The 18,698-nt window shown below is 43.0% G+C and overlaps 1 protein-coding gene and 1 pseudogene across 2 annotated transcripts in view; both read left to right on the top strand.

Annotated features, from left to right (window-relative positions):
* The window catches only part of LOC120509133 (cell migration inducing hyaluronidase 1), a 98,988-nt gene that overhangs the window by 10,080 nt on the left and 70,210 nt on the right, over nt 1-18,698 (top strand). The window lies entirely within an intron of this gene.
* LOC120508927 overlaps nt 1-18,698 on the top strand; it is a 42,424-nt pseudogene that overhangs the window by 9,061 nt on the left and 14,665 nt on the right.

The following is an 18,698-nucleotide window of genomic DNA, read 5'->3' as shown; positions in this document are numbered from 1 at the left end:
AAAGGCAAGGGAGAGCCCTGGCTGCTGCTGTGCCTGCACGCACTGGCTGCCCAGTTCATTGATAAAATCTGTGATCTTTGGTCCCTGTTGAGAGATCTGCTAAAGTAATTGGAGGCGTGTGCGTTTCCAGGCTGGTCTGTTTATTGGAAAAGGAGTAAAGACAAGGAGAGGCTGAAGATCCCAGGGAGCATCTCACTGTCCATAATGCCAGGTGAGCACACGCTGCATGGCTCTTGTTTTGGATAGTTGTACTGCAGCTTGGCTCCTGCATTGCATTTAGCAGATCATTAATGCCTCATTATGGCTGGAGCATCTGAAAAAAACCACAAGCTTTCTCTGATGTGCAGAGGCAACTATTCCATAGCTGTGCACTGGATTGTTTGTGTTATTGCTGGCCAAAAAGGACACCCATGCACTTGGGGTTGTGAGGGCTAAGCAGTGAAGCATGTGGAAGGGGATCCAGATCCCATTAGTGCATTAGTGGGTTTGTAAACTCTAATATTTATCACTAATTGCTTAGAAGAACTCACATCTGAAAGGCGATGTAAGAGGCTGCTGAGACTGGTCTGGGATTAATGAGGAAAATGAGTAGCCTCAAAGGTTTTTGTCAGCTGCCTTTTGCAGAGTGGAAGCAGGAAAATTAAGGCCATTTTCTGCCTCACTGCAGTCCTATGGGTCTGCGTGAGGAAGCTGAGAGAAATCAGCTGCTGCCCCTGCAGGTCAAGCCTTGGCTTTTTCTCTCCTCCATCATACCCTATCAATATGATGTTGCCATAATGCTGAAGGGATGACTGTGTGTCCCTTGTCACACCCCTGCCAGGGCCACCCCCTCAGGCACCAAAGAGACACGTGCCTTTGTACCCCAGTGGAAGAAGTAGGAGGTGAAGGTAGAAAAAGTAATGGTAATTTTCCCCCAAACATAGCACAAATCTACCATTAACAGCCACTGTGGTAAGAAATAGCCTGGGAGCAATTTAGATGCACCCAGTTCCCAGGGAGAATCTTTTTGCTTTTGGCAGCTTCTCTTTCAGCAGCCACAGAAGCATCTGGGGGTTTGGGCTGTACACTCAGGGAGAGCAGCTCCAATTACTCTGTTAGCTTTGCTGAATGAGATTCCTGAAAGTGGCTAATTGATTTTCCAGCACCAACAGAGGGATTCTCAATGGGGCCTGTAAGGACATCTACAAAAGGATCTGAGTGACTTGGGAAAAATGTTTTCTGTGCCTCTACACCACATTGAATCAAATTAAGGAGTAGCTGTGGGCCCACTGGTGTCTAGTGAGAAATCACCTGTTCACTTCACCTGGGCCAGAATTTCATCCTTATGAATGTTTCTTGTTTTCTGCTTTACACCAAAGCTCAAAAGTGAAATCAGGCTAATATCCTGACTCTGATTCAGGACATATCACCTCTTTACACCTATCATGCCAGTAACTGGAAGACAAAAAAGATCTACAGGGCATTACTGCCTCTGTCTGAAGTTGATTCCTGTGTCCCTTGTGCTGCATTAACTAAGATTCTTTCTTCAGGTTTTGCCCACATCAAGATACTGATCCTGAAAAGCCACGAGTTCCTGCCATTGCTGATCTTATTGCTCTTAAAAATAATGACCACAGGACCTGGGCCAGGGGTGATGACATTTTCTGCAGCTCAGGGTAGGTTACTGTTTATCATTCCCCTCACAACAGGCATAAATAGGTCTGTAGGTCAAATTCACTGCAAATATTCCTCATCATTTACACCCTTGTGTTTCCTTTGTCCCAGGTTTTCAGACAATGGAATTGGACTCACTCTGGCAAGGTAATTTCTTAAAATGGGTCTTCTATCCATTTTTTCCTCCAGTGTAACATGCTCAAGAATGGAAACTGAGACATTCCTCTGCTAATTACTGTAAGACAGGAGAAAAGCTTACATTTCCCCTCTGGACCACATCAACTCTTCCCTGGGCAGCTATAAATACAAGGGGAAATTTGGCCTTTCATTTTTTTTTGCCTCAGCATGCCTGGGGAATACACGATAATTGCTGAATATTTCCTGCTGAACAGGAGGTCCTGGACAGGAGGTCCTGGTGCTCAAGCACAAAGCCACCTTGTCACCAACTTGCTGGTTTCTAAGCATACTTTAGAGCAGGCTGTTATAGAGCTGCATGCACCTTTTTCCAAATTAAAGACACAAATTCTACTGTGGTAGGATGTGTCTGTGGTGTAATTAAAAGTGTTAGTAAATTAATTGGTGTGCTGCATATTTACATGGTGTTTCTTTGCCTGCAGTGATGGGACTTTCCCAACAGACAGCAGCTCCAGCCTGGAGGTTACATGTTCCACTTTTGTTGGAGAAAGCAGCAACTTTGGCTCCCAGGGAGGCCAAAACAGCTACTGGGGAAAAGGGGCAAATGGAGAACACAGAACACAGCCCAGAAACAAGTGAGTTATTCTTCTGCCATTTCTTCTTGGCGTTAGCTTAAGGTAGAGGAAAAGCCCCAGGAATTAATGTGGCTACCAATGAGTAATTTATACCAGGTGCTTAAATTATTGTTCAGGCCAGAAATAATAAGCATCCAAATAAACTGACTCTTCAGGCCAACAGCTTGAGAGCATTCTTGACTGAATGTGTTTGAATTAGTTTTCTCCTTGGTTTATTAGTCAGTGGAGAATGGATTAGAGAATCTGATTTATGCCAAATGGCTCTTGTGTGGTGCTTCAGTGGTGCACACCAAGGTGCTTGTGTTTAAATCTCCTAGGACATTTCCTATCCATGGATTCCAGATTTATGATGGGTCTGTCAGGATGGGAAGATGCACTTTCAAGAAGTTCACCCTGACTGTTCACAGATACTCAAGTGCCATAAGGTTCTTCATGAAAAATCCCTGGCAGATGAGCCCTCAGAACAATGTGTCACAGATCCTGATGGAGAAAAGTGTGAGTGAGAGAAGCAGAAATGTTTGCTGTTAGATGTGATAGGTTTTGAAGTTTTTAGCAGTGGTGAGAGATCTATCCTGGAGCAGGATTTCCAAGCAGAGGTGTTACATTGGTGCACGCCACCAATTAATTTTGAAACCCTTTTCTTCTTAGTAAGGAAGGTTATTTATAAGCAAGTAAAATTTGATATCTTATGCCTGGGCAGACATACACAAAGGAATCTGCACTGGAGAAAGGTTTCACCTTATAATCAGAACACCCAGAACAGCCTTAGGTAGTGCAGCATTGCCAGCTGCTGAGGACCTGGCAAGGACCTGGTCTCAGAGGCTGAGAGGGTCACACAGAAGATATCAGGAGCCAATAAGCTGCAAAACAATTCTACAGAAATAGCAAATGCACTGAGAAGCAAAGCCATGACCCAGTTTCTGAGATCAGCTGTGAAATTCCTGCTGTGCACAACAGGGACTTCCCTTGAGCTGTGACAACAAAATGGGGCTCTGTATCTCTGCCTTGGCAGAAGCTGGAGAATGCTGAGCAATTCCAGTCCTTGTCCTGGATTCCTGTAGGGTTCATGACCCTGGACACTTGGCTTTGGAAATGATGGATTGCACCTGGCTCTCTCCAGGAATCATGACCTCCTTGGCTTTTTTCAAACAAGGTCTATAGTTGTTAGGATGTCCATGAACTGTAGTAACTTTGGCTTGAGGTTTGGCTTTACCTTGAGGAAAATTTCCATTGCTCTGAGATTGACCAACATCACTCCCTCTGGCAAGCAGAGAGTTTATCTGTCCCCTCTCTGGTACACTTCACACCAATAACCAGGGGGTATTTAATGAAAGGATGTTGATTGCAGTCACTTGACTGCTCCACTGGGTAAAAAACATGGTCTCTGTGCATTTCTGTGAGAAGATCTTAATTTCCTTGGATGCTTTATGGACCTTTGGAACAAGAATAAGGGGTAATTTGCTGTTCCTTCTTCATGTGTTCCCTTGGGGAAATGGTTATAAGATGGTCATGGGGAACATTAACAAGAAAATCAAGATGAAACAGGGGAGGGGAGCTTAGAGAAAAAATGTTTGATCAGTGAAGTGGAAGAGAGTGGAAAATTTCCTCCAGTAAAGGCTGTAGGACTGTCCACCAGAATACAGGTGATATCTAGATATCTGTGCACATTGGCAAAGGGTTGATTATACCTTGAATGGCTGAAACTGCAACTCTTTAATGCAGTTACAACATTTGAGGCCAATGAGCCTGCTGAATATGCAGCATTGTCTGTTTGGCCTCAATAATTATTTACTATTTGTATATTTCCAAGAAAATATCAACTTCTGAAGCTGGTACTTTGCCAACTTAAAAACCATGTATGTTTGTAAGCACCTGCATCCCAGCAGTTTTCACTTTGATTCTATTTTATCTGGATTGAACCCAGCTGTGCTACATCTGATTTTATACTTGTAGAATCACAGCCAGTTTATTTTTTGTTGTTGCTGCTCATTGCTATATGGGGTAATATATCTTTGCCTAGTTAAGATAGAGCCTGTCAACCATTTTAATTAATTTTCCATCTTCAGGCTTCTTAGTTTTATTAGCCATTTTATTAGTTTTTAAAGGATGGCTAAGTACTAATTCCCTAAAGTACAATCATTTTACTGTTGTTCTTTAAGAAGAAATTAAGCATTACTGCAAGTTGTACAGTGATGACAAAACTATTAGTCATGCTGAAGGATAATTGTATAATTAATCAGACTAATCAGCAGATTTGTTAGACAACAAAATAATAAAGCCAGTCAGGTCTTGTTTAATTCCAGCATAAAAATAACAGTGAAGCAGAACAGAAGACCTAAATGCTACACTCCACACAAAGGATTCTAATTGTCTATCCACTGACAAAGCTGAATCTCACATATTATCTATGCATTTATCCATTGCAATATTATTGCTGGGCTGGTTTGTTTGTTTTGAGAAGAGCGCTTTTAAAAAGCTATTTCAAAGCAGTGGGAGCAGCAGTTGGCTGTAACCCAGCTGAGGGGTGACTGATGCTGTGGCCTCCTCTATCTCTGTCGGTCAGCAGGATCTGGAGAGCTCAAGATGCCCCAGCCTAGAACCAAGCCATGTCCACACACTGGTGCTTAATAAGACCTGACATATTTCTTTTTAGTGATAAAACAGCCACCCATTGATCCCTCTGTCCCTCTGGGGCACAGAGTGAGGTGAGGAGCAGGAACAACCACCTGCAACAGGTGCAGGACCCCCACATTGCCCCAGCTCACATCCACTGCTAAATGTCCCTCTGGTCACCGTGTCCCTGCCGCCAGGAGTTTAGGGTGGGCTCCATCCTATCCCACTCCTACCTGTGCCAACCCTACCTCATCTCAGGAATTGCTTCTGCCAAAGGAATCCCCGTGGTCTGTGTTGGGTGGGTTTGTGGTGCCCAGGGGAGCACAGGGGCTGTACTGACCCCTGGCCATGGACTAGCAACAGCCATGGGATTGCAGTCCAGCCTGGCTGAGGGATGGGCACCTCCTAATGTTGACTTTGCTATGTTTAGCCTGTGTTGTTTTAGTGCTGGGTTTCTGTGTCAAAGCACACATTTGCAAACAGCTCATGATGGGAAAAAGAAAAGCAGACATTTAGTTGAAGTCTGTTATTTCCTGAAATAGAGAGGAGAAAAAAACCAGTCCCAACCCTAAAGAGACTCCTGACCAAAGGGAACTTGGCAGGTACAAGGTTTGCATCACTCCAGCAGAGGAAAAGCCATGGGGACAGAGACCTTGGGTGGTAAATGAGAGGAAGATTCCCACTGGATGGAAATGGTTTTATTAAAATGATAGCAGTGATACAGTGAGATCTTTTGTTGGCAGCTTGGGCAAACACTTGAATGAATTAGTGATCTTTTGTTGGCAGCTTGGGCAAACACTTGAATGTTACAAGAAGTCACTAATTAATACAATGATTTCCAGCACCTTATTATTTTTTAACATAGAAAGTGCAGTCGTCAGGGTTCCCTGCAGGTGTGTTAGGTGTGCTGCCTTTGGGCAGGTTGAGTTAGCACATTCTTAAGAGATTACCAACAGAACACTGCCAGGCCTCAGACAGGTAACTCAAGTATCCTTTATACCGTGTCACTCAGAGGTGGCCACACCCAGTGAAAATTAGGTGTCTGAATAGCAGAGTGCTATCCAGACATGACCTGTCTCTGCACCTTCTTCTAGCTCCTTCCTGGCTCCATGTGAGCAAACCTGAGGAGCAGAGTCTTTGTTCCTGTGTGTTCACTTAGGAAAAACTGCACACTGCCACAGCTGTAACTGCAAACTCAGTTGCACTCCTGTCCCACAGTGTACCAAAGTAAGGTAACCTTGAGGCTTATACAAGAAGTGACTGCTCATTAAAATTTCCACTTTAATTCTGACTTTCAGACTTTTTAGAGGAGAACGTTAGAGATAAGAACAAAATTAGCACCCAAACTGTCTGCTGCTGGATGGAAGCACTGAGAGTGTTGATCAAATGTAAGATGTACTGGCTGTGCCTTCCTCTGGTTTGAAGTGCAGCTGGCTTTGTTCTCCTCCCCAGTGCAGTGCCTGTTTTCATATGCAGCTCCAGAAGTGCCACCACTGAGTATTTGTAATGGAGCTTTGAGCTGCTGCACAGTGTTTACATTTTTTAATATCTCATCTTTTATAAATTAAAACTCAAGAGAAAAAGAAAACAACCAACATCTTTTGGGATCCTCCTAGGCCAAGGCCAAGTAGCCTTTTGGGGAAAACTTCCTGTGGTGCAGCGAGAAAAGTTCTGAAAACCTCAGAAATGCACCTTAAATTTCCAAGTGTTTGAGCCTCCTTTAAAGGAGACTGCCTCAAGTATTTGTTTATGAGATTCATACTCAGACAAGAAGGTGGCAGAAAATGGTTCTAGGCTTTAATTTCATTTTAAAGGAATAAAGACTTTTATTCTGCAAGCAGTTGTTGCTGCAGGGGTTGGGTTTTTTAAGGCGATGGACTTCCCATCCAACTCAGAGTCACAATAACTCTCCTATTCTCCTAAGCCCTTCTGTTTATTATTGTTAAAATAAAGCCTTTAAAACCCTTAATAAACTTTCAGCCTAGTTCTGCTGACCCGAATTCTTACTCATGTGCACAGTCCAGTTGAAATGAGTTGGGCTAAATGGAACAAATGACACTCCTTTGGGTTGGCACAATCCCATGGTTATTCCTGCTGTCTGCTTTTATATTCATTGCTGCCGGATTCATTCACAGTGCTTGACCTGGAGTAATTATTTTCTTGATTACTTCGGAACTTAATCTTCACACCCTGTAATAGTTTCATCTGCAGACGTTAAAATATTCCATGCTTTTTTTTGCTGAACATCTGCAGTTTCCTTGCTTTGATGTATTTTCATATCAGGACAGATATTTTTACTTAGCTACTGAAAAATCTTGAGAGCAGAGCTATGCACAATGAGGATAATGCTTCTTCCTGTTATTTCTCTTTCTTAAAAAAATGAAAAAAAAATCATGGAATATATTAGAATGTGCATGAGATCCAATTCTGAGAATTTAAAACTGTGATAAGTTTATGGGAGTTTAGGAAGAATAATTAGAAAAAAAATGGCACTGACAGAACCACTTAAAAGGGACATTGAAAAGATATGAGAAAATTCCCAAAATAGCTAGGGGTTTTTTTTCCTTTATTAACAGCTGTGATGTTCCTCAGTAAATTTCATAATCATCCAGTATTTTCCTACATTCTCAGTCATCCTCTTCTTTTGCCACTGTTCAGTTTATTACTGTGGGATTTCAAGCAACACGTGGTGGTGTGGGTGCACTTCAAAGAACCAAAAGTCTAATTTTTGTGGAAATATCTCCTGGGATTGAGAAATGAGAGGGAGAACCAACATGGCTGGCATATTTTCTAAACAGAAGAGGCAAAACAAAACTCTGCTCAGACAATGGATCTTCCTAGTTCCAACTCTATCACTGTCAAAACAGAGTTTTGCAAAGCTGAGTCCTCACTTTGAGCTAAGCAGTGATTTTTCACCTTATTTTCTCCCCTAGGTTGGACTGAAAGTGTTTTTTGGCAGACCAGGCCAGTGGTTTGGAAACAATGACAATGGAAATGTGCATCTTCCATGGTGTGGATGGCTGGGTGACAGGGCACCCAGACACTCCGGAGGCAGAGCAGAGGAGCCCCTGCTGCCGGAATGGGCTGATCTCTCCTGGGAGCTCACAGGTAACAGGACAGCCCAGCCAGCACCAGACACTCTGGTGAGGGGGAGGCAGTGAAGCTGCTCAGCACTTCTCACACCAAGGGTGACCAATAAATCTGGTATGGTTTTGCTGCAAGCTGAAATCCAGCTGGGGGAAAGTTTGGTGTTTTCTTGTTCCAGGCATTTGTCCACACTGCCATGGGGCTCTAGTGGGCTGTTCTGGTGAATCAGGTTTCAGCCATGGAAGGTGTTGCTTCTCTGGTACATCCTGCTTGTGTTCAGGGTGGTTGAGATGCAAACTCACACCAAATTCTCATTTCCCATGCAGAAATCACAGGCTGAGAGATGGCCTTAGACCTTGCCAGCAGACAATGCCACAGTCAAACACAGAGTATGTGACTCCTTAAGCTAAAAGAGCTGGATGCATTTGCTGTAGTTGCACAGCAGAGAGCAGGAGTTGCTATTTAAGTATCTAAACACTGGAATAAAAAACCCTGGTGTGTTTTGGCTGGGCAGAAGCAGGATTGGGCTCCTATGAAACAGATCCTTTGAAATAGGGTTTTGTCCTTGGCACTTAGTTTGGCTCTGTGTCTCTAGAGCATAATTGTCCCTGCTCTGGCAACCTAACAGTTAAATTCAGAGTTGCAAACAAGTAGACATTTATATTTTTATTTCTATTAATATCCTCCTGGTTATGGCACTCTACATGGTGAGACAGTTTTTCCACCATAGAAAATTTCCTTGGCTAGGTTTAGGCAAGCATAAACATTTACTTCTCTGGGATCCATTACTTACCAGCATTTTTCAACTAATAAGCATCCAGCAGGATGAGTAAAGGTCACATTAAATGCCTCACTTTATGGGTTTTGGGGAGGGAAATATATGTATGTGCAGGGTAGAAGAAATTGGTCTCGTGCCGCAGGGTTTGATTAATTTGAAGAGGATAACTCTTAGAATATTTCAGCCTCACTCTGATTCTCAGCACCCTTTCTAACTGATGGCTTGTTTCTCTGCTAAATTCTGAGTGTCATACTTCAGAGCAAAAGCCCAAAAGAGTGAATCCAATTATGGAGAAAGATGGTTTGCTTTGATCTTAACAACTTTATTACAAAATTTGTTTTCTGTTCCTTTTCATGTAGCTCTGGTAGACAAGAACTTGTGTTCTCCCCTAGTGCAAGCAGGTGAAAATATCCTTTCAGCTGAAGGAAAGAGTGACTCCTGTGTTACTGCTGAATGGAGCCCAAGATAGTCAGTCTAGGGATGGGCTACTTGGCATGGAAAACTGAGATCCAAGTCCTTCAGCTAACATTGCAGGCAAATCCTTTCTGAGCTAAGTGCCTGGAGTACAGTTAATTCCTTTCTGCTTGGTTTCTTTCATTCCCATTTCATGCTCCTCTTCTCCTGGATGTAATTCGCCCAAGAAAGGAAACGCCTGGGGAAAAACAATTCCTCTGGCAGTGCTTCTAGATCCAAAAATCCTGGGGATGGGCTTTCCTGAGGCTGTTTTAATCTGGCAGCTCAGGCTGACATTCCCACCCTCTGTGGCTGGTTCATGGTGCTTCCTCCTCAGTGTCTCCAAGGAGCATCAATTCTCATTCCCCTGTGGTGTCCAGGGGCTTCCTTCAGCAGGGAGCACTCAGTAACGCCTTAGTTTGGTTTGGGGAGCACCTTAAAATCAAGAAATTCACTAAGCAAGAGCTAGCAGGTCTTCCAATCCTCCCTGTTTGGTTCTGGAGTCTGCAGGGTTGTTGCTGTCCAAACAGGACCAACCTTTAATGACAGCTCTTTAATGACAGCTGAAACTCTCATGCTGTAATGTAAATAAAGCAAGGCTTATTTGAAGGAGGAACACTAAACAGAGGGAAAGTCACAGGGAAATCACAGGAGCTGTCAGCACCACATCTTCTGGCAGTCTCTGAGTCACTCAGACTTCATCATCGGGGCACCAAGGCCCTTGGTGTGCCATCAACCTGATTTTCAGCTGTTGCAAAGGCCAGTAAAGGAAGAAAAATGTAGGGAGAGGCTTCACAGTTCTCCCCATGGAGGCGTGTGAGATTTCCAGTGGCATGGAACTGGAGACTCCTTGACACCTGCAGTACTTGTTACAATGTACATGAGATTCCTAAACCTTTCCTGATTTATATATAAATTCTAAGACAAGTGGCTTGGTTTCCACTGGGCAGTTGAAGCTGTGCATTTACTGTTTTCCTGCAGACTTCACAGCAGCACATCAGGGGAGGCTGTGAAACTTCTCTTTTTTGGTATTAGTCTTTATTAAAATAAGCAGAGTTTTTGGCAGTATGTGCTGTTTTCTTTTATAAGCTCAAAAAGGTGTTAGAGAGTCATAAGAGACTGCCACACAGCCAAATTAGTGTCAGTGTTGAATTAAAAAAAATTCATGCCTTGCAATTCTAAAATACTGTAGGAAATGCTGTTGATTTTACACCTGTTCACTCAGTCACTCCTTCACAGCCCTTGGCTGAAATAAAAATTATTCCATTTTTGTTAACTCTGTTCTTGCAGTGAATGTTTGCACTTGTGCTGATCCTTCATCTCTGGGTTTCACACCTTCAGCTGGTTCTGTGGGCTCAGTGCTTCTGTGGCTACCTTTGATGCTCTTTAAATGTAAAGCAAGCAAGAGATGCAGGAGGTAGTGAGCAGTGGTTTTCCAGCCACAGGAAAATGCAGCTCCAGGATATCTGTGGTGCTTGAGGATTATCAGCACCTCACACTGGGAAATAGGAAAAGCCTGTGAGGTGTTTTTCAGTTCATGGTGTCTGTATTTGGATAAAGAGGTTTAGTTTGAGTCTCTGATGCACATCAGTTGAAAATCAAAGTAGTTTTTCCAACGCCAGTGCCAGAATCAGCAGCGTGACTTAGAGAAAGAAAGCTACATTTTTTTTTTCTTCAAGAATTTTAAAGCCTTCACTTGGAAATTTCATCAAGAAAATGTTTTTCCCTAAGATATTAACATTGTTTTGAACAGTCAGTCAACCAGAAAGGGAGAAGGTATGTTTTGATCTTCTCATTTTTAAGGTTTTTTTCCCCAACATGACAGCTGACAGCATGAGAGGACAAAAACAAGAGTAATGAAACAAGAAAGCAAGAAAACCTTTCCTCAGAAATCAAGATTGTAATTTCCAATACTTGGCATTTTGCTTATCTTCATACTCGCTCTCTCAGTTGAATAGCAGATCCCCCTGAATTGTAAAGAACTTATCTTCTCAGTTTCACAATCTACTTGGGAAAATTGCTGTGTAAGCGTGGGGGAATCTGACACATCTCTTCAGCATGAAGTATCAAGTAGCTAAAATAACAACTATGTCCATTAAACCACCCATGCAATTAGAAGGCTCACATTTTATAATGTTTTAACCAGCTCTTCTTCTCCTGCCACATTAATCTGTCACCATTTCTCTTATTTTAAAATCTCTTTGTGACCTATTTCTTTTAAAGATTTTGGTAGAAGTAACCAAAAATTATGGAGGTGGTTCTAAGGAAGATGGATTTTTCATTCTAGAAAGTGGATGAATTTTTCATTCCTGCTGACTGAGTGATGTTCCACATGGGCAAAACAGTCTCTTCACACAGGATCTAAATTTCTTCATCAGGGCTGTTACCTCCTTTAGTAAGAAACATGTTTAAAGATCTATTAGATATACTTTTGTATTTCTAGGGGAGGGGAAATCACACTCTTGCTGCTTTGCAGCCCTGGAGAGCATTCACTCAGTGGCCACTGTCACTGCAGGAGACCAAATGACACTCTACAAGTCATTTACAAGTAAATTTACAAACGTTTCTACAATGCATATGTGGCATTTTCCTTGCTCTGGTTATGACCATTTCATTCTCCAAACAGCTGTCATCACTAACCTTAATGTCAGACCTGTGACTTGGTCCCTACACACCTGGAGGAAAATGCTACCAACAAGTCTCTGACCTCCTTTCCTCATCACCTCATTGAAGCATTCTGTAAACTGTTCCAGCACTTCTTTGGATTCATTCATAATAGCAAGCAGCTTAAGCCATGCATAGCTCTCTCACTCCTTTTTTTTTTCTTCTTCTTTTTTTCCTTTTTTTTTTTTTAATCTTTACACAAATAGCTTGAAGCACATAGGAATCTTTTGTTCTTGGTAACCTGTAATCTAGGAATCTTTGGGGCTCATTGAATGCATCTCATTCCTTTCTTGGCTTTTCATTGGTGCATTTAATTTTGTAGTAAGTGCAATATAAGTGTTCATTCCAACTGGTTTTCATTAGAAAATGCTGTTTGGATTGAGAACAATTAATATACTGATTTCAGGTCGGAATGTACCTGATGGATCCCCTGCTCTGACCTCAGCACTACCCCATCCTGATGGGGCCAAGTGAGATTGAAATGAGGGTTATTGTTCTGTGTGTTATTGGCTTTCCAACCATGGTTTGAATGTGAATGCAAAATAGATCTTTCTACTTGGTTTCCTAGATAAAAAAAGGCTTTTTTACCAGACTGTAAAATAATTTAGTCTTTCTTGATCCATCAAGAATGAGCAAATGTGTTACTGCCCAGAGATGTTGTTTGGAGTGAATTACTTGATCAATAGTTTCAGCCATCAGGAAAAATTTATGTTAGTGTCATTCTGCGATCCACTTTAATCTTCCAGTATCTGCAGATACCCCTCAGAATAGCTTCTCATCACTGAAGTGTAATGGTGTGAAAGGAGGAGTGGACTGAGTATCTGAGAAACTTTCACAACCACTTTTGGACTGTTCCTTTGGCATGAGATCCAAATGTTTAATTTAATCATTCAGCATGAGGCTGCTGGATCCAGGGATGAGAGGAGGGATAGGCAAAAGTGGTCCATCTATTGGAGATCCTTAAGAGCTGAAAATCAACACTAGGAGCAGGCATGATCCTTCAAAGCATGAAACTGGAGCTAGGGCTGAACTCACTTGAATCCCTAACTAAAATAACACAAACCCACGTACAAACCAAGAAGAGATAGCTGGTTTTGCAGAGCTTTCAGTTTCTGGAGACAAGAGGAGGATAAGCAGATCTGGAGATGTGAGTGCCCTGCATTAGCAGGCAGATATCCTGATAGATGGAATCTTAACCTCTCTGCTAGTCTTGGCTGCACTCGTATTCTTGCGAAATTAAAATCTGATAAGAAACTACTGCTTCCATTTAGATCTACCTCAAAGACACAAATTGAGTTTAAAAATAATTTTGATGGATGGATGCTCATGTAGAAGCTTAGACATTTGTGAGCTACCATGGATTTCTATGTTGGATGTTTTAAGTTCTTGATGCAAAGAGTGTTATTCTACACTGTAGGAGAGTGAAGGCAGCAGGATTATAGATGTCCTCATCTGTCCTTTGTGCATCTGAAACCCTTCAGGGAACATGACAAGCTGCCTGAAACAGCCCTGCATGCAGAGACAGATTTGTATGAGTAGCTGTGCATCTTCTTTTTGCACTGGAATTTCACATGGTGGAAAGCAGGGCAGTGTCATGCATTCAGCCTTAAAAATGATGTTTGCTTCACAAATTTGCCTTTGAGTGATGGCAGGGCAGAAAAAGCACACAGCTGGATTGTGGTTTTGTAGTGTTCTCTAGAGTTGAGCTCCAGGTCAGAGGCATCTCTTGGTTGGTCCCTGCAAGAGAGCTTTGCTGAAGCCTTGGACTTTGGTATTTAGTCTATAAGGTCATACAGTCAGGACATCAAGTTTTAGCCCCCAGAATTTCAGCCTAGTCTGCTACTTGAGAGCCAGGATGTGGAGTCTATTAGATAACTGGGCCTAGTCCAAATCCCATTGAAATAACTTCAGTTTTCTGTATTTTCAATGGAATAAGCCTGTTTTTAAAGTGCAGTTATTTGAATTCATAAAAAAAGAGTTACTTTGTGATGCTTCCTTGATTACCCTTCTCCCTAAAGATTTTGAATAATGAACATATTTATGGCACAGCACATCTCATATCTCACTTCATGGTGTCCCCATGGATGGCTGCAGATGCTATTTCTGGTTTACCTTTTTATTTGAACTGGAAACGTTTCAGTGACTTTCCAAATGTCCTGAACTCTTCACTGGCAGAAATCATTTACAGGCAATGATGATCAAATGCACATGTTATGGCTGCGTCTGGCTGGTTTAATAGACATGTTTGTCATTTTCCTTTCACCCTCAGCTTTGCATCCAGGCCAGATGCCCCAAGAACCTGACCTTGCCCACTGCCAGAGCAGCATTCCCTTCCCATCCCCTGTGGCTGCGAGGCGTGAGCGGGGAGCCGTGTGCCAGCAGTGCCAGCCTGTTGTCATGCTCCAGCAGGATTAAATCCTCCAGTGGGATGGCAGAGCACCTGAAAACATCATCCTGGACCCCAGCAACTTCAACAGGTACTGCCCTATTGATAGAAAATGTTCTGTTTTCCAAAGGTCTGCAGCCTTTTGACGGTCTCAGCAACTTCTGAGTGTGGAAGCAAGGTTTTAAAGCTTGACACTAACTGATGCACAGAGATGCTTCTGCTTTCACTCTAGTCCAGCTTTTTTGATGTGCAGAGAGGTTTCTCTTTCCAGAAAGTTTTGAAATAGAATCCAAGTAAGTCCTGGCCTGCTGTCCCTGAAATCCCTCCAGAAGAGCTCTGGCTCTGGTTCATTTATTTGTACTAGTCGCTGCACACATAATTTATCTCCCATATATATAAAGTGCAGAAATGCATCAGAATGTGCACAAAACTTTGCATCTTCTGTAACCCAAACAGCACTGGAATTATTGTGTTTTTCTAACTAAAGGTTTAAAATGCTAGGTCTCAGCACAGCAAGATTGCAGGCTATGCTGTATTTATTTCCCATGTTGTCTTTGCATTGTATAAAGACAGGGTACATCCACTTTAGATGCTGCTTTTTCCCTTGCAATTTTCTTCATTTTGCTTAATTTCATTTATGGTTTTTAGTGCTGTTCTTACTTTAGTGAAATTACTTGTGCTTTGCACTGGTTCCACTGTTAGGAGAGAGTCCTGCACCCCAGCCAGCTCAGCAGGGGTGGGCACTGCCATGGTGCACAGAGGAGATGCTGCATGGGATGAGCACCACGAGACAGCCTGGCCATCACCTTGGCCTCTGCAGTCTGAGTCCTCAGTTATTGTTAAAAACACAGGTATAAAAACAGAGGTTTGCGAGTGAAACCTGATGTGGTTACACACAACAGAGGCTCAGGTTGCCACAGCAGGTTTGAGATAGTTGGCATGAAAGAAGGCAGAGGCACCGGGGACATGAAGCAGCACGTTCTGCTGGTAAACCTGGAGGGCTCCCAAGTCCCTCCAGTATTATCCAAACCCCACACCCATCTGCTGCTCTCTGGCAGAGTGTCCCTGCTGTGGCTTTGGGTAGGACAGTTTTGGCCAAAATTTGAGCTTTATTTAGTTCTCCTGACCTTTGGAGCTGAAAAAAAATGTAAAGATCTTGTCCTTTGATGCCATTATGAAGGCCCATGGGAATGCTCCTGAGAAGGGCAGTGTTTCCTCTTTACACATGCCCATTCCAGAGTGACACACACCTGGGCCTCCTGATCCTGTAGGGGCATGACTGATCCTGCATGCTCAGTGTCTGGACACTCCTGTCACAGGGGAAGTATTGGAATTAAATCACTCTTTTTTCCCTGCATTAATACATCTTTGTGCACTTCAAGGAAGAGGAAAACCTACTAGTTGCTCATGGACAACCTGAGTTTTGCAATTTTTATCTGTCTTAAATGGTGAGCTGTCTCCTTGCTATTGCTGAGCTAAATCCTCTACCAAGTCACTGATGGCCAGCTCACACTTGCCAGAGCTTTGGCCCACAATTTTCAGGCATGAATTTAAATTTGAAGGCAGCACCAGGGCTTTGGTAAAGTCTTGTTAAAGCATCCATTTAACTACATTTTAGTATTAAAAACCACAATGTGGTTGTGGTTCCTTTTGTCTTGTACAAAACCAGTTATTTGAACTGGGCAAAGGTTTGTAGAGTTTTCTGACCCAGAAATTGTTGGCAAGGTAGCTGTTTTGGAGAATCATAAGCAAGAAATAAACTGTAACAAGGGAAAACCACAATTTGACTTCATTTCATTTAGAGCATCTTGCTAAGAAATAATTGGGAATGAATAGTGTGGCTGCTCTGTCTACACCTCAAGTATGCTGGATGCTCACTAATGTGGGACTTAAGGCTGATGAAATAGTGAAATCTCCAGACTGCATGGAAAAACATGGAGAAATGAAATTTCCGTGGAAGGGTGAAGGAACTAAGGAGAAAAAGTAGTTTTAGGAGTTTGAAGGAAAGCAAGTGCCTGCCTAAGCAATTTCATGTATGACCTCTACTAAGCTTTGTATTCCAATGATTTCTGGAATGAAAGAAATCTGAGATTGTGGAGCCCAGAGTAATCAGAAATAGAAAAACAGACTTTTACCTGTCTCAAGTGGCTTTATGTTTTATCTGCTCTTTTAAAGTTCAAAATACTGCATAACCTCCAAAAAATGTTCTCTTAATATAGTAGCATCTGTGCCAAACATGAGATGCAAATGAAATCACATTTGGATGAACTTTAACAGCAATCTTCTAGGGTTAATAATTTCAGGAATAACCAGAGTGAACAGTTAAAGTGTTTTCAGCCCAGTCACTGTAAGATGATGGGTGGCTTATCCAGGATGCTGCCTTTGCAGGCTGCCCTCACACTTCCAGAGTGATCTGCACTGGGCTGGCTAAAGGAAGGTCAGAAGGGAAATAAAGAATTTGACAGGGAGATGTGTACCAGGATTTGGATCTCATTAATGTTGCATACTCACATGGTGAACACTTTCCCTGCATCTGAGAAATGGTAGAAAGACCCAGCAGATCTTGTGCCAGTCCAGACATCTGTTGAAGGCTGGAACACCCAGATTCCTGGGGTGGGCAGGAGCTGGTGGGGATGGATTCACATGACTCAGCTGAAATTGGCAGCGCTGTGAGCTGTGCATCCTGTCCAGTGAGCTCAGAGGCACCGCTTGGGTTTGCTCAGGGAGGAGGACACCAGTTACAGCACAGCCAGCAGATCTTTATCCTTGTTGTACCCTTCCTTCCTTCCTTCCTTCCTTCCTTCCTTCCTTCCTTCCTTCCTTCCTTCCTTCCTTCCTTCCTTCCTTCCTTCCTTCCTTCCTTCCTTCCTTCCTTCCTTCCTTCCTTCCTTCCTTCCTTCCTTCCTTCCTTCCTTCCTTCCTTCCTCCCTCCCTCCCTTCCTCCCTCCCTTCCTTCCTCCCTCCCTCCCTCCCTCTGCAGTACTTCCTCTGCCTCCCACTGATTCAAACCAAGTTTAGAGTGATCCTTCAGTTTCTTGGCCTCCATCAAACTAGAATTCCAGTGTCTCCATGTGCTGCAAAGAGGCTGCTCCTCGCCTCCCAGGGAGAGATGGGTGGTTTGTGTCTGTCAGGGGATCTGTGTCTCTCACTGACTGACGGGCACACACAAAGCCCTGGTGGAGACCTGCAGGTTGTGTTTTCAGGCTGCTGGGGAACATTGCAGGCTCAGCAGAAATGCCTGATTAAGCTACAGATAAGAGTTGTGTGTCTCATGCCTGGGAGTTTCTGTGTGAGGATGAGCAGGAGGATGGGTATTGATGCTGCTGGAAAGGGGTGGTGTAGGGCAAGTAACTCTGAATGTTTTGGCAAGTGAACAGGAGAGCACAGGCTGGAATTTTAATGCCTAGCAATGAAGTGTGCTCCAGAATCAGCCCAGATCTGCTGAGGGTTTCTTTCAGGGAAGAAAAAATGTGTGCAAAACCTTTATGTACTCTCAGATCCCTTCTCCATGGGTTTAGTCTTTTTGTTGGAGTGGTTTCCATGACTTCACCCTCTCCAAGCTGTTTGTATTTTTCCTTTCCTTTTGTTGAGTTGATTGATTTTTTTTTTTTTTGGGGGGGGGGGGGGGGGAGGGAGGTGTGTTTGCTGTGAGGTTTTTGGGGTTGTTTTTTTGTGGGGGGAGGGGAGTGTTGGTATTTTTTCCTGCTTCACAGAAATTTGGGAATTATCTGTAGGACTTATTAAGGGCTTTCCTCAAAATTATTGTCCTGAAACACAAAGGTCCATAGAGAACATCAGGCTTGTTACAAGATGGAGGAGAGGCTGGTAAGCCTGGAGGAGAGGAGGGAAAACATTATTTGGTTGCTAGTAAGTGCCTTCTTTTGGGTGCTGGAGAGCAGTACAAAGATTGGCATTTCATACAGTAATCAAAGTCAGAAATTTAATCCTTCAATTTAATGACCCAGGCATTGTGCCTGTGCAAATTTTCTAAGCAAAGGCAAATACTATTATCAAAGGCACAGGGCTGTTCAGTAAGTCAGCCAGGCTTCTTTGTGCTATCAGCACATCTAAAGATAAGAATTATATCTCCTCAAAGCACATATCTGAAGCATAGTGTAATAAGTCATGTTGTTGAGGCAGCCTGAAAGCAGTGGCAGTTAGATGAAGCATTCCTTGCTTTTAATGAGAACAGGGAAATACCTTCACACGTGGTCTGCTGAGGCTCAGAGGGAAGGGGTTCCCCTTGTTAGGGCTCTCTGCCGTGGTTTGACAGGGAGAATTCAGGGAAATGTGC

Source organism: Passer montanus, unplaced genomic scaffold (assembly GCF_014805655.1).
Source record: "Passer montanus isolate IOZ18808 unplaced genomic scaffold, ASM1480565v1 scaffold5, whole genome shotgun sequence".
NCBI lineage: Eukaryota > Metazoa > Chordata > Aves > Passeriformes > Passeridae > Passer > Passer montanus.
Note: the sequence above shows the minus strand (reverse complement) of the source record. Positions and strands in the feature narration are given on the sequence as shown.